Here is a 13,127-nt window from a genome sequence, read left to right as displayed (position 1 = left end):
GAAGCCCAACCGAGTCTCAGCGATGCTTTGTGCGTGTGCAGCCTGAGACTGCCGTGGGGTCCGTGGTGCTGGTTGGAAAGTGCCCCGTGACTGCAGTGCCCCCGCAGCGTGAATCATCGTCCACGCGGCTGTGTAACTGTTTGTGGCCCGAGCCATCATTGTAACTGAGACTGCGGATCAAGATCGCCGGCCCGAGCCACAACATGCTGGAGGATTTGTTAAAGCTAAGGAAGTCGTGAGGTAATTGTGATCGTTGTTTGCAAGAGGAATCTGCCCAAGATCGTCAGCAACTGAGAAGACAGCGTCGTAACCTGTTCGGCTACAGTGTCACCTTGCATCGGAGCTGCGTCGTCATCGGGAGCGCCCAGCAGGACGTGTGATGAGCAGGGAGAGAGAGAGTGAGGCAGCGCATCCCCCAGGTAAGGCTTGGACTCCGGTCGGGAGCAGCAAGCGTGTGTGGCCTGGGGAAGCGTGCAGGAGGAGTACAGGAGTGCTCCCGTCTCTCTCCCGCTGCATCGCGTTAGACGTGCTGAGTCCTCGAGCAGCCTGGACCTGCCTGGCAGTACCGAGGCCGCCCTCGGAAGTTCAGGACTGTTTTCTGTGGTTGGGGCCTAGTGGTGCCCGCGCTAATCGCATTGATTGGCCTGGTATTGTCCCTGCATTACGAACTGCCTTATTACTTGCATTGAGGATTACATTATACTTGCATTACGAACTGCCTGATTATGTGCATTGAGAATTGAATTATTCTCACATTACGAACTGCCTTATTAGTTGCATTAAGGAGTGTGTTATACTTGCATTACAAACTGCCTGATTACGTGCATTGAGGATTGCATTATTCTTGCATTACGAACTGCATTAGTCTGACAATACGAACTGCATAGCATTGCATTATAACTGCAATTGAACATCTTGAACTGCTCATTAATACCGCTAGAACCTTCAAGTGTTTGTTAGCCTAATAACCGGCAAAGTGAAATATTACGAATACGCATATGTTTAATTTTTCTTCTTGATAAAGATACCGCTATTTTCATACATCAGTGTGGTGTCCTTTTGTGGTGTTATCACTCTGTCACTGGGAGTGTGGTTGCAAATACTTTTACACATTGCTTCCACATGCTCCGCCTGGTTGGAAAGACATTCAGATGGATTCCCACCAAATCCAGAAAGACAGTCACCCAGCCACGTACTCATCACCTAAAGACTTGACTACAGCAAAGAGCTCTACGCTGGTGTCACCCAGAAACTATTCAGGAAACTACAGAACGTTCAAAACACCGCAGCCAAACTGGTCCTCAACATTTCCCGCAGCAGCCACATCTCCAGACACCTTTGAGAACTCCACTGCCTCCCAGTCAAGAAAAGAATAACCTTCAAGCTTATCGTACATGTCTACAAAGCCCACCATGACACAGGACCAAAATATCTGAACCACTGCCTTGCATTCCACGTACTCGCCAGGCACTGTCACTCAGCTCAACTGGCTCTGGCCACCCGCCCACGGATCCAAAAGACCAGAGCCGAAGAAAGATCCTTCTCCTACATTGCCACCAAGACCTGAAACACCCTGCCTCTCCACCTCTGGCAATCCCCGTCACTGACCCAATTTAGGATGGATCTCGTGATCTGGCTCTTCAACTGAACCCCAGTGCCCAGATGGATCAGCAGCCCCTCTCCTCCCCCATCAGCAGCTTGAGACCCTTAAGGGGGAGTAGCTGCACTTTATAAACCCGATTAAGTGATTGATTGGTGGGTCTGATGTCTTACCACCCTCCCTTAATGTCCGCTCTGTTCATCTTCCCACCAAAACCACCCCGCTTGTCGTGGTGTTGGCTAATGTACCGCACCATAACCCCAGGGCCAAGGAAGACTTTTTCCACTTAAAGAACAAGGTGGTGCACTGGCTCAACTCCAACATTGCCCTTGGTCCTAGGGTGGAAAATCATATCCTGATGGTGTCCAGACTCAGTGGGTTGGTAGCACGAACAAATCCTAGCAGGGGAACTGTATTAGTGTTCATTTTAACAACTCTACCATTGTTAACCACATCCTAAGTTCAGTAGCACAGTCTGAGTATAGGTCTTGGAATTCTGCAATCTTGGCATTACCATTGGGCTACTTTTATCGACCCAGAACTTTTCATCCTGGATCCCAATGTGTGCAGCCTACTGAGGGTGGTTGTTGGGGCCATATATGGGGATTGTAGGGGCAAGCGCTGCAAACAGGTTCGCCCGTTTGAGCACTCTGGAAGATTGTGACTGATGCCGTGTGGGTCTCTCGGACCACACAGTACTTGTCCACCAGGGAAACGTCCTACCCCCAGAACAGGAACAGAGCAAGTACGGAGGGTGCAAGTACCTTTCCTGGAACATCGCGGGCTGGCAAGTAAGATCGATAATCCGGGATGGCTGGCCCTTGTGAAAAGTTTTGACGTGATATGTCTCCAGGAAACTTAGGCTATCAATAATAACTTCCACCTGGATGGCTATAAAACTGTCTTTGTTCCAGCAACTCCATCCACGTCAGGGAGAGCCAAGGGGTGGCTCACTACCTTCATCTCGCTGGCTGTCCTCGACATCTCAGTGACTGTACTCTATGTTTCACCTAATGTAGATGTGATGTTGCTGTTTAGTGTCAAGAGCAGACTTGAGCAGACTTCTCTTGATAAATGTTTACAATTCGGGAGTTACACACAAAGGGGAGGGTAACATAACGCAGTTGGGGTCTGTATTACGGGGTGGCACCTTGAAAGGCCAGAACTGTCATTACATCTTCTTTACTGGGGACTTTAACACCTATACATGTGGGGACATTAGACAAGTAGGAGTGAAAGCCAGCGGCTGCGCCCAACAATCTGGTCTGCATATGGAACGTACCTCTCAGGGCACTAAGCTTAATTTAATTTTACTTGAATTCGACTTAACATCTGTCATGAACAAGTTGACCCCGGGGAAAACAGACATTACTTCCACCTTCATCGGTAGAGGTTGTGAGACCTTTATAGACTTTACCTTTGTATCTACTCCTTTCTTTTCCCTGGTCACAGATTTCTTTGTCCAGACAAGTGAATTCAGTGATCATAATCCCACTTCTGTAGCAACAGGAGGGGTTTGAGTACATGGATACACTGAGGTGGGCGGGGGGGGGGGTGTCCCTCTCAAAGTGGCGGAGGCAGGGAAGAGTTTAAAATGGGGATAGCACCAGAGTCTCTTCACGAGTCCCTTGCAATTCAGTGTAGCAGGGAGTTTGCCATCTGTCTTGATGGCGAGGCTAGTGCCTCGGACATCCTGGGTGCATTTGGAACTATGTCCACTGTCATACGGAGGCTATTACGAGCCCCGGTCGGGGGCCGTGAGCCAGTAGGCTCAAGATGGTTCAATTCAGCTAGTTCTCAGGCTTCTAGGAAGTTGAGACAGGCCTTAAGCAACAAGCCCGAGACGCGGTGGTGGTCAAAGGGCTTCGCAGAGCATATAAGGCTGCATTAGCACCTCGTAAGTCCTCCCTGAAGGAGGAGGCCTGGTCTGACCTAGTAGAGGCAAGCACTCCGCTCAATAGTTCTAAGTTTTGGGCTATTATTAATAGCCCATTTCTTTCAGACGAGAACGCCAAATTATTATTCGCCCATATAACTGCGGATGATTGGGTCTATCATTTTGAGGGTATTTTTCAAACAGATCGCACGCTATTTGAAGTGCAGGAAAGGGTGGAAGGTAAGGCGGATCTCGTATTTCCCACCCAAGAGGTGAGAGCTGGTATACTAGGTCTGACCCAAAGAAAGGCCCCAGGGTCTAATGGGATCCCGCCTGACCTCTACATTGCCTATGTAGAATTTAGGGTGCCAGTCTTTACAGCTGTTATTAATGCTGCAGTGCGGGTCAGCCGTCCAGATTCTTGGGCACTATCGACTACAGTCCCAGTATTTAAAAAGGGTGATTGGGACAGTACCTCATGTTACAGGCCAATTTCTCTCCTAGACTCTGTTTTGAAGGTGGTGGGTCGCATGATTCTTTACAGACTGGTATCTTGAGTGGACGAAAGCAACTTTTTATCCGCAATTCTATACAGTTTCTGCCCTGGTCGTTCAACTGTGGAGCAGTGTTTGAACTTATATCTTGTTCTGAACAAGTACACTGTGGCTCGTTCATGTCCCATATACTTAGCCTTCATGGACCTGTCCTCAGCCTTTGACTGTGTGAACAGGTCCAAGTTATGGCAGCTGATGGCATCCATTGGCATCAATAAAAACATAATCTGGTTTTTGAGGGATCTTCACAGAGATTCTGGGGCGGTAGTTCGCTATTCAAAGGACCTGAAAGTGTCCAGTCAGTTTAACATTAAGAACGGGGTGCATCAGGGGTGCATTATTGCACCCTTCCTCTTTAATTCATACATCAACTCCCTAGAGAAGGCCCTTCTAGCAACTAAAGTTGACAGTCCCCGGGTAGACAAGCGTAGCCTACCAGTCATTTTATATCTGCGGACGACGCTGTCCTCCTGGTGAGGACTGCAAGGGGCTTACAACTTCTCCTTAACTCTTTTGCCTCTTTTATGGAGGAGCTGGATTTGTCTGTGAACCACTCTAAATCATACATCATGCAGGTGGGCCCCGGAAAGGCTAAGGTTAACCAGCCCATTTTTAAACTAGGTAACTCCTTAATACCCAAGACAAATGTTTTTTCCTACCTGGGAGCAGTGTTCGACGACTCCTTGAGCTGGTGCTCCTTGCTTAATCGTAAGAAAGGGGACCTAGTGAAAGGTTCTGCAGCTGTTTTTAACTTCGTCAGCAGAGTGGGAGGGAAGCCAATAGGGGCCCTCCTGAAGATTTACCAAGCAAAACGTATCTCAAAGGTTAGTCACTGGAGTGAGATATGAGGCCTTATCACGCTCGGTGCTCTGCAGAGCACTGAAAACTCATTCCTGCAAAGAGCTCTTGCTGTCCCGCAAGACACCCCATCCTACGTTGTTCATGAGGAACTGGGGATGCCTTTTCTCTCTGACGACCTAGCTTTTTGACCTCTGGCCTTGAGGCTCAAGATATGGGCGAAGCAAGATAGCGTACTTAGCAAAGACGTTTTACAGGATTGTCTTTCTCTTGATCACGTCTCACATATTCGATGGCTCCAGTACATAAAAGTTGGCCTTGCCGGTTAGGAAGAGCAGATCTCTTTACGAATCCTGAGGATATTGGTAAAAGGGTTCTCATTTGGGCCAAGGAGTGTTTTTTAAGAATGCAATATTGTGAAAGAGAAGGAACTGAGCTGTGTAAGCCCAGTGTGCGCAAGTACATCGTACTGAAACTGTGCCTACTACGGAGCCTTATCTTCTAGGGCTGAAAAGCATCCGCGATCATTCTTGACGAGGTTCCGGCTTGACCTCTTCCACTACTTACTGGCACATCCCAATGGTTCTCACAGAGGTCAGTGCCTCATGCCCTGTGGCTGTGGATGGAGAATCTCCTCAGGACATGATGCACTTTTTAATGTTCTGCACTTTCTACGCTGTCCTATCTTTAAAAAAATGGGCTTTAGGATGGTGAGACCAGCTTTTATCTTTTTACAACTTCTCTCTAGTGATACCATTTTGTACAATCTCAATTTTTACTGGTCGCTATCAGACAAAGGTCAAGTTGTAAATAATATCTGTTTGTAATTCATGCTTTTTACATGTGTATAGTTTACTTGGATGTTATCATATCTGTCAATTCTTAGCCCGATTCATGGAATATCGAAGGCTGTATGACTTATATGGTTTTATTCTTAAAGCCAAATAAAGTTTTATTGTATTGTATTGTATTGAGTGATTGATTGATTGATTGAACTCTTTGCTGCAGTCCTGACAGGATCCCGCACTCTGCTCTGCAAATCTATTACCCAAAAGAAACGGAAAGAAAATCAAACATTGAGGCAGTACCATGAGAGTTCAGGGCCCTAAACTCTGGAACACACTAAGCCCATGTCTTATTGGTTTCTTGCTTTCTAAAATTTAGACTCTGTTAATCCTAATAGCAGTGAAAAATTAAGGATACGCAACATGCATAAATGATAAACAAATAACGTTAAAACGAGAAGTAAAATATTTTTGAGATTGTTCTTCATGTTTTTTTGGGCATTGTGTCTGTGGTGTAACACAACTTTACAAGATCAATCATTATTCCTACCCTGTTTGATTGACATTTGTCACAATTTTTTTCAACTGCAGACAAATACCTATTGCTAGTCTATCAAATAGGGTCATTATTATTGTCAAGGCAAATGTTTCACCTGATTACAGCAATCTGCTACCAAATAATGACTATGTAGCCTTTGTAAAGTGTCTACTAACATGGTGTTTGTTGAAGCAATATTTAATCAGTTTCAACTAGAAATATTTTTTATAGAAATCTGCAAATACTGCAGTTATGGCTAGTGAAGTAAATCTGTAAGTACCTGGAAAGTGCTGTAGCTGCATGCTTGTGTCTTTCCCTGGTCTTGTTGCTATGTAAGTAGGAGATTGCATAGCCCCTTGGGCACACAGTCTACTTTAATGCTCCAATTGGAAATCTCTCATGAATTAGTTCAAATAATAACTTAAGAATAAGAGTATCAAAAGAGTGATAGTCCATGAAAGGATTTAACCACTCAACACAATGAGGGGGCCACTGGGGCGTTAATCAACAAGGGATAAATACCTTACTATAATGGCCTTTAAATTGATTCACAAAACAGGGCAAAATGGCAGAAATGTGTCTACTACTGTCTTTGGAGCAGATCTACTATTTTTAGGGTTTCACAAAGAATCATTGGAGTAGTTTGCAGACTCTACGATGGTGAAATATATTTTATTACATATGTATAATTATTACCAAGTAGAACATTTTGAGTGCCAAATAAAGTGCAAATGTGCATTACGGCACATGGCTTATTTTCTCCACGTGGAGAATATGTTTTGCCTAAGGGTACATGTCTTACCCTTCACCTCCATTAAATTAGAAGGTATTACCTCCCCTTTCCATACTGGAAATAGATTTACTACTGCATTTGATAGGAACATTTTATTATTTCTCCTTCTAGGGTAGGAACTACCATTAAGAAGTGACACAAACGTACAACTTTGTGAGTGTTCACCCATTTATGCAGGGTTCCAAATCCAGAAATGCATTCAGTGCCACTGTGGCTCGAAAACTGCGACTGTAGTAAATCAGTGCACTGATGTAGTTTTAAAGTTAGTTAGTGCAACTTGTAAATGCGCAAGGCCACTAATCTCAGATTCTGCTATTTAGGATATGTGTTTACGTTTAGAAAGTTATGTTTTTCCACCCAATACCACTTTTGTTTATCAGGCCTCTAGTGCCTGAAGAATGTTCTATTTGTGGCACTGATGGCCTTCTGTTAATAACAAAAAAAAACATGAGTGTCAAGCACAACATAAATTGTCCTGCAAATGGCAAATCACATTATAGCCACAAATTACACACACAAGTTTCTGGTAAAAGAGTCAGAGAGTTCCCTGCTTAGTGTTGTCCTTGGCAAGCGTCACTGTAGTTATCTTTTGGGTTACGTCCTAGTGAAGAAAGTAAGTCACAAGGGAATACCATTGTCCTATTTCCTACCCAGAGCGACCAGAGGAAGCTTTAAAAGACAATAAATCACAGTTAGTAGTTTTGAGCCTCCCTACCCAAATCTTACACCTTTGAGTGATGTTTGAAGTGCTTATCAAATGTGAAAATAAATTATGAGAACATGCTTGCATAAGTAAAATTTCTTAAACATTTTTTTCTCTCTTAGTACCATCGATAATGGTACAGGTCAACTATTGTTTTTTAAGAAAAGTATGCAAAAGAGCAAGGCCTTAGTTATGCCCTAGTCAGGTTTCTAATCTGACATCACCTAAAACATGTATTTATTAAGGCAGCATAGTTACAACAGGGAAAGTCAGATTGCCTCTAACTAACATACACATTTTCATAGACCAATCTTCTATAATGGCGCACACATATGTTTACATCAGAGATAACTTTAAATCCCATTCAAACAATTATTGGTGGTTTTAGTGTTATGCAAGCCATAGCTAACAAAGTTCATCCTGGTTCGTTTATGTAATGAAACAGATGGTAGGTGGACCCGTGAATACACTGTCGAGCTATGTTCAATCTTTTAAAAATGTCTAAACAAAACTTGTTCACCCTTCAGTTGTTTTCTAAGGGCATTCGCAGTGTGAAGAATGGGGCAAATAAATGTCCTTCAAAACTGTGATGCAAAGGTCAATCTGTTCTTGAATTCCAGTTAAAGCCGTGGCTACTTCACAGTTTCCACACACTCGAGTAAGCCTTAGAGAGGTGACTGATTCTTCACCCAATGGCGACTGAAAAAACCTATTGTGTGTTTTTTTTGTCTTCCACACGAGACAACATACAACAAAATTTTAAATCAAATTTTTTTGTCACACTCAAAAAAAGGCACAAAAACACAGATTGCACCACAGTCTCCATAGCTGGATCTTAAGTATCACATGCACTTCTTTTAAAGCACATCTACATGTGTCATATATCTAAATACCATGCTATGTGAATTAATAACCTTGCACTACTACATTATTATATATAACCTATTTAGAAGGCAGTTGAAAAATGAATCTTGCTCTGTAATCCTCAGATCTCAATAAACTGACAATTGACCAATGTCATCACTGTGTCAGAAGCACATTAGAGTCTAAAAACTTTTGCATCATACACAGAGGGTCATGGAGCAGTCAAAAAGAATGCTTTACCAAGCTGCAGCACAAAACATTAGATGATCTACTTTGGTACCCAGAAATGACGTGGTGTTTATCTTCGCCAAGAGCTCGAGGTGGAGAAGCTGAATGTGTATTAGTTACGCAATTATTCAAACTAGAAACATTTCATCCTTTGGGAACACATTAAGATTCTGTGAGGGGAGAGACCTTCTTTTTCACGTGTGGAGAGTGAGAGAATGAAACTACCAGTTGCGTTCTCCCAATACAACTTGTTTTCACCATGGACAACTGTAGTCTGAGACTGTATTCCCCATCCGGGGGTACAGACTGTTCGAGATGGTCCTACTGTATTACCGTCAGTTGGAATATCAAAGATATTGACGGAAACGCCTCACTCACATAATAGTGACATGCTTCATCATCGGCGTTACCTCCACACCCAGATAAGGTGGTACTATCTGGGCGGACTCAACCATAGATATACCGGGAGTTCTGATAAGTAGGTCACTGGTTTATGAGGCGAACCAGATTTTTTGGTTAAAAATACCTACAAGTGTACCTCCTCTTGATCCTTTATTCTGAGGCACTTGTGATATAGATAAAAGCCTAATGTTGGGGTTTTTTTTGAACCTTCGTGTGTTCAATTATACCCTCTGTTCGATGCCAACATGTTTCGGCCCTCCCTAAATAGCCCAGTCGGGTCTGGGGCCTTCGTCAGGGCGTGGTGTTTATAAAGCCTACTTATGAGTCCTTATTTGGGCTTCTTACATGTGTTCCATGCACACCAAATGTGAGGCCTAATGCACTCACCTGTATGTCTTTTGTTCGAACTCCAGTAGTTTTTCTATAAGGAGTAAAAAGATCATTTTTTTAAAAAACTCGCATTTCTCTTTCATGTATTTCATGTATTTCATGACCATTGTGCAACTCTAGTGCTCATAAAATTTTCAATGCTCTTGAGTGATTTGGTGCCAACTGACTAAGTGCTCACTATTCAATTGTATGTGAGACTATTTGTTCGTGATGCATATTTTTATGCCGTCTCCATTACATTTGCAACCTCAGAAAAAACTCTCACCACCTCAAGTGATGTTCTAATCCATAATTGTGGGGTTTATCGAAAAAATACGGAATTCTTCATTAGACTATAGGGGATATATCAATCCGGACATTCAGTGTATAATCAATACCTGCGCTGTTCAGGTGTGATCACAAGTGACCTATTTGTGGGTGGTCTATACGTGCTCTTATCCATAAGTTTTGGCAGCGTGTTGAGTGCTCATAACTTTATTTGTGTGTAAACCCTAAAACTTCATTAGAAATTTAGCACCCTGCTCGGTGCAGTGCTCACCTACTGGTGGATGCTACTTAAGCATCATGCAGGCTGGAGTGTGTCAAAGGTGGCGTCCTGTAGTCACACACTGTATTAAATAATAAAGGTTTAGTTGTTTTAAACATCATGTCTTATACGATCGTTTGGACGTTTGTCTCCAACTATCAACCTCACATTAGGTTTCATTGTGTATTCTTTTCACCCCCTTGTGTTTGTGCACGCCGGGTGAAGGATAGGGAATTAATGTGGACAGTATTCCCATAGTCCGCTCGCTTCTATTCTCCCCCACTCTCTCGTGGTTGTACCTCTGCTCTTCTGGCTAAGTACCTACTTTCATTGTGGCTAAGTGCATACAATTCGTTTCCCGTATTTCCCAATGGTATCCCTGTATTTACCGTTTTACATACAGCGGAAAATAGTGGGCGTGTGACTCGTATTACCTTTTAAAACATCCCGCACCCATTCGCGTTTTATTTTTGCACTAAACGATTTTAGTTTAAGCATTGTATTCGCCGTCCCTCTGTGATCTACGTTAAAGGATAAGTCTCATGCAGCCGGAATTACCCCACTTACTTCGTCAAGGATCCGCCACCGCCGATCTACCTAGTACACCACTCGCCTGCCGTCGAATGGTAGTGGCACATCCTTGATTCGTTTTTAAACCTTCCTCTTGATTGGTTTGGTTGACACTCATTCCTCTTTAGTGTGTCCTCTATCGTCCCTCGGAGGTTTACACAACTCGCGATAGGTGTGGGATCATGGGTACTGTAGTTTTATGAGCTTTTTCACGATTTTCAAGAAACACCTTTCCTACGATTCCCTCTCTCGCGTGTATACGCGTTTCTGTTCGTGTTCGGAGCCTGAAACGCAGTTGTACGTGCTAAGTGCATTCGTGGTGTTTATGGTTGCTGACCATCTGTTTAAATTTTGTATGTCCCAAAAAGACGCATTATACTCCCGCTTGGTGGAAATATACTCAGAGACCGACTGAATCTATATATAATATGTTTAGTCCAGTTCTGTGGATTTTTTGTTTTCTACTGTTTGTAATAGGTCTACGTTTGTATCTCTATTGTTTCTTTTCTCACTCTTCGTATTGTGTAGTTGTTCTTCTTGTAATGTATGATGGCCAGCCTGCTCAATGTCCTGCATTACGTTATAAGCATTTCGATGGTACATATCAACACCCAGTTTTTTGCCCATTGGTTTTTAGCCCCTGTCCTCAGTTATTTTGTAATTATTTTGGCCTAACTGAGGGTCGTCCATGGTATTTCTTCATTCAATCCCTGTGTTGTACTAGACATGCGATAGATCCATCGTTGTTCTAGTTTAAATAGTTGTTTTTCAGTGCTGTTGTTAGGTAGCTTCTCGATTACTGTCCATGTAAAGTCATTTTCATTGTGTTTAGTGGTCAGGAAATGACGCATCATTTTTGTTATCGTCTTCCCACATCTGAATGTGCTCCGATGTTCATTAATTCGCACCTTGACTTTTCTTGTCGTCATTCCTACATATTTCTGATTACAGATGCAGGTCATTACATACACCACATTCTTGCTGTTGCAGTTGCTGAAAGAGCGTTGCTCCCACGGGGTTTGTAAGCCAACATCGATCGTCTTGCTGGCTTGTGTCAGCCGACACACATTACATGATCCACATGGGAAGTGACCCACCACCTCTGGTAAGTTCCACAATGTGTTTTGTTGTCCTTGTCTTGTTGGTACCTTCGGGCGGGTATGTACGACAGAGTCTTTTATGGATTTGCCTCTTTTAAAAGCAAATAGTGGTTTTTCCAGTTTCAAGCCCCCTGAGTTCAAGGTTTTCCAATGTCGTAGGACGATTTTCTTGATTATGTTTGAGTCTGTTCCAAAAGTGGTGACACACACAATTCTTTTTTGTTCTGGTCTTACTACTGGTTCAAGAAGTCCTTCTCGGTTGTTATTTTTGGCCCTTCTATATGCTTGTTTAACTAGTTTCTCTGGGTATGTTTTGGTCTTTAATTTCTTGGATAGTTCTTTAGCATGGGTTTCGTACTTGGCTTTCTCTGAGCAGTTTCTTCGCAACCTGAGGAACTGCCCTACCGGCAGATTGTCTTTCAATGCCTTCGGGTGGAAACTATCATATCTTAATAGGTTGTTTACATCAGTTGGTTTGTAGAATACTTCAGTTTCCAATGTTCCTTCCTTAGCCCAGATTTTCAGGTCCAGGAATGTGATTGAGTCTCCATTCAACGTCATGGTGAATTTCAGATATTCATCCCTGGTGTTCAACCATGTAAGGAAATTTTTTGCTTCATTCTCGTCTCCTCTCCAGATTATGAAAATATCATCAATGAATCTCTTCCAGACATTCAGATTCATCTGATACGGGTTAGTCTCATTGAAGATGTATGTGGTCTCAAAATCATGGACGTACAGGCAGGCAATGCTTGGGGCACAGGTCATGCCCATGGAAGTTCCGTGGGTTTGGAGAAAGTATTCACCCTCAAATTCGAAATAGTTCTTCGTTAGGGCTAATCTCGCACAATCCACCACGAACTGAATCGGTGTTATAGCCGTCCACACTTCTTGCCTTAGTAATTTCTCAATCATTCTTAAAGAAGCCTCTTGTGGAATGCTGGTATACAGCGCTTCTACATCCAGTGTGATTAAGAAGTCTGTCGTAGGTTGGAAACTTAGAGACTGGAGTTTTCGCAAGATGTCTTGGGTGTCTTTCAGGTAGGATGGCATTTTCTCTACCAGTGGTCTCAAGAAGAAATCAGTAAATTTGGACAGAGGTTCCAGAATGGAACCAATGCCAGAGACTATTGGTCGGCCTGGGGGAGGATTTTTGTTTTTGTGCACCTTTGGGAGTATATAAAAGTAAGGAATTCTGGGATCCACTTCTTTCAAAAAGTTCTCCTCTGTTTTAGTGATCCACCCTTCCTCCCCTGCTTTTGTTACCATCTCACATATTTCTTTTTTCAAGTCTGTGGTCGGATCTCTCAGTAACCTTCGGTAATTCCGGGGTTCGTTCAGCAGTTTTAGGCATTCACCTCTGTAAACTTCGATTGGTAAAATTACCGTTGCTCCCCCCT

At 43.3% G+C, this 13,127-nt stretch overlaps 1 protein-coding gene across 8 annotated transcripts in view; it reads right to left on the bottom strand.

The window, feature by feature from the left end:
• Positions 1-13,127, bottom strand: part of TJP1 (tight junction protein 1) — a 1,155,396-nt gene that overhangs the window by 619,998 nt on the left and 522,271 nt on the right. The gene's annotated exons all lie outside the window — the stretch shown is intronic.

The sequence above is a fragment of the Triturus cristatus genome, chromosome 3_1 (genome assembly GCF_964204655.1).
Source record: "Triturus cristatus chromosome 3_1, aTriCri1.1, whole genome shotgun sequence".
NCBI lineage: Eukaryota > Metazoa > Chordata > Amphibia > Caudata > Salamandridae > Triturus > Triturus cristatus.
Note: the sequence above shows the minus strand (reverse complement) of the source record. Positions and strands in the feature narration are given on the sequence as shown.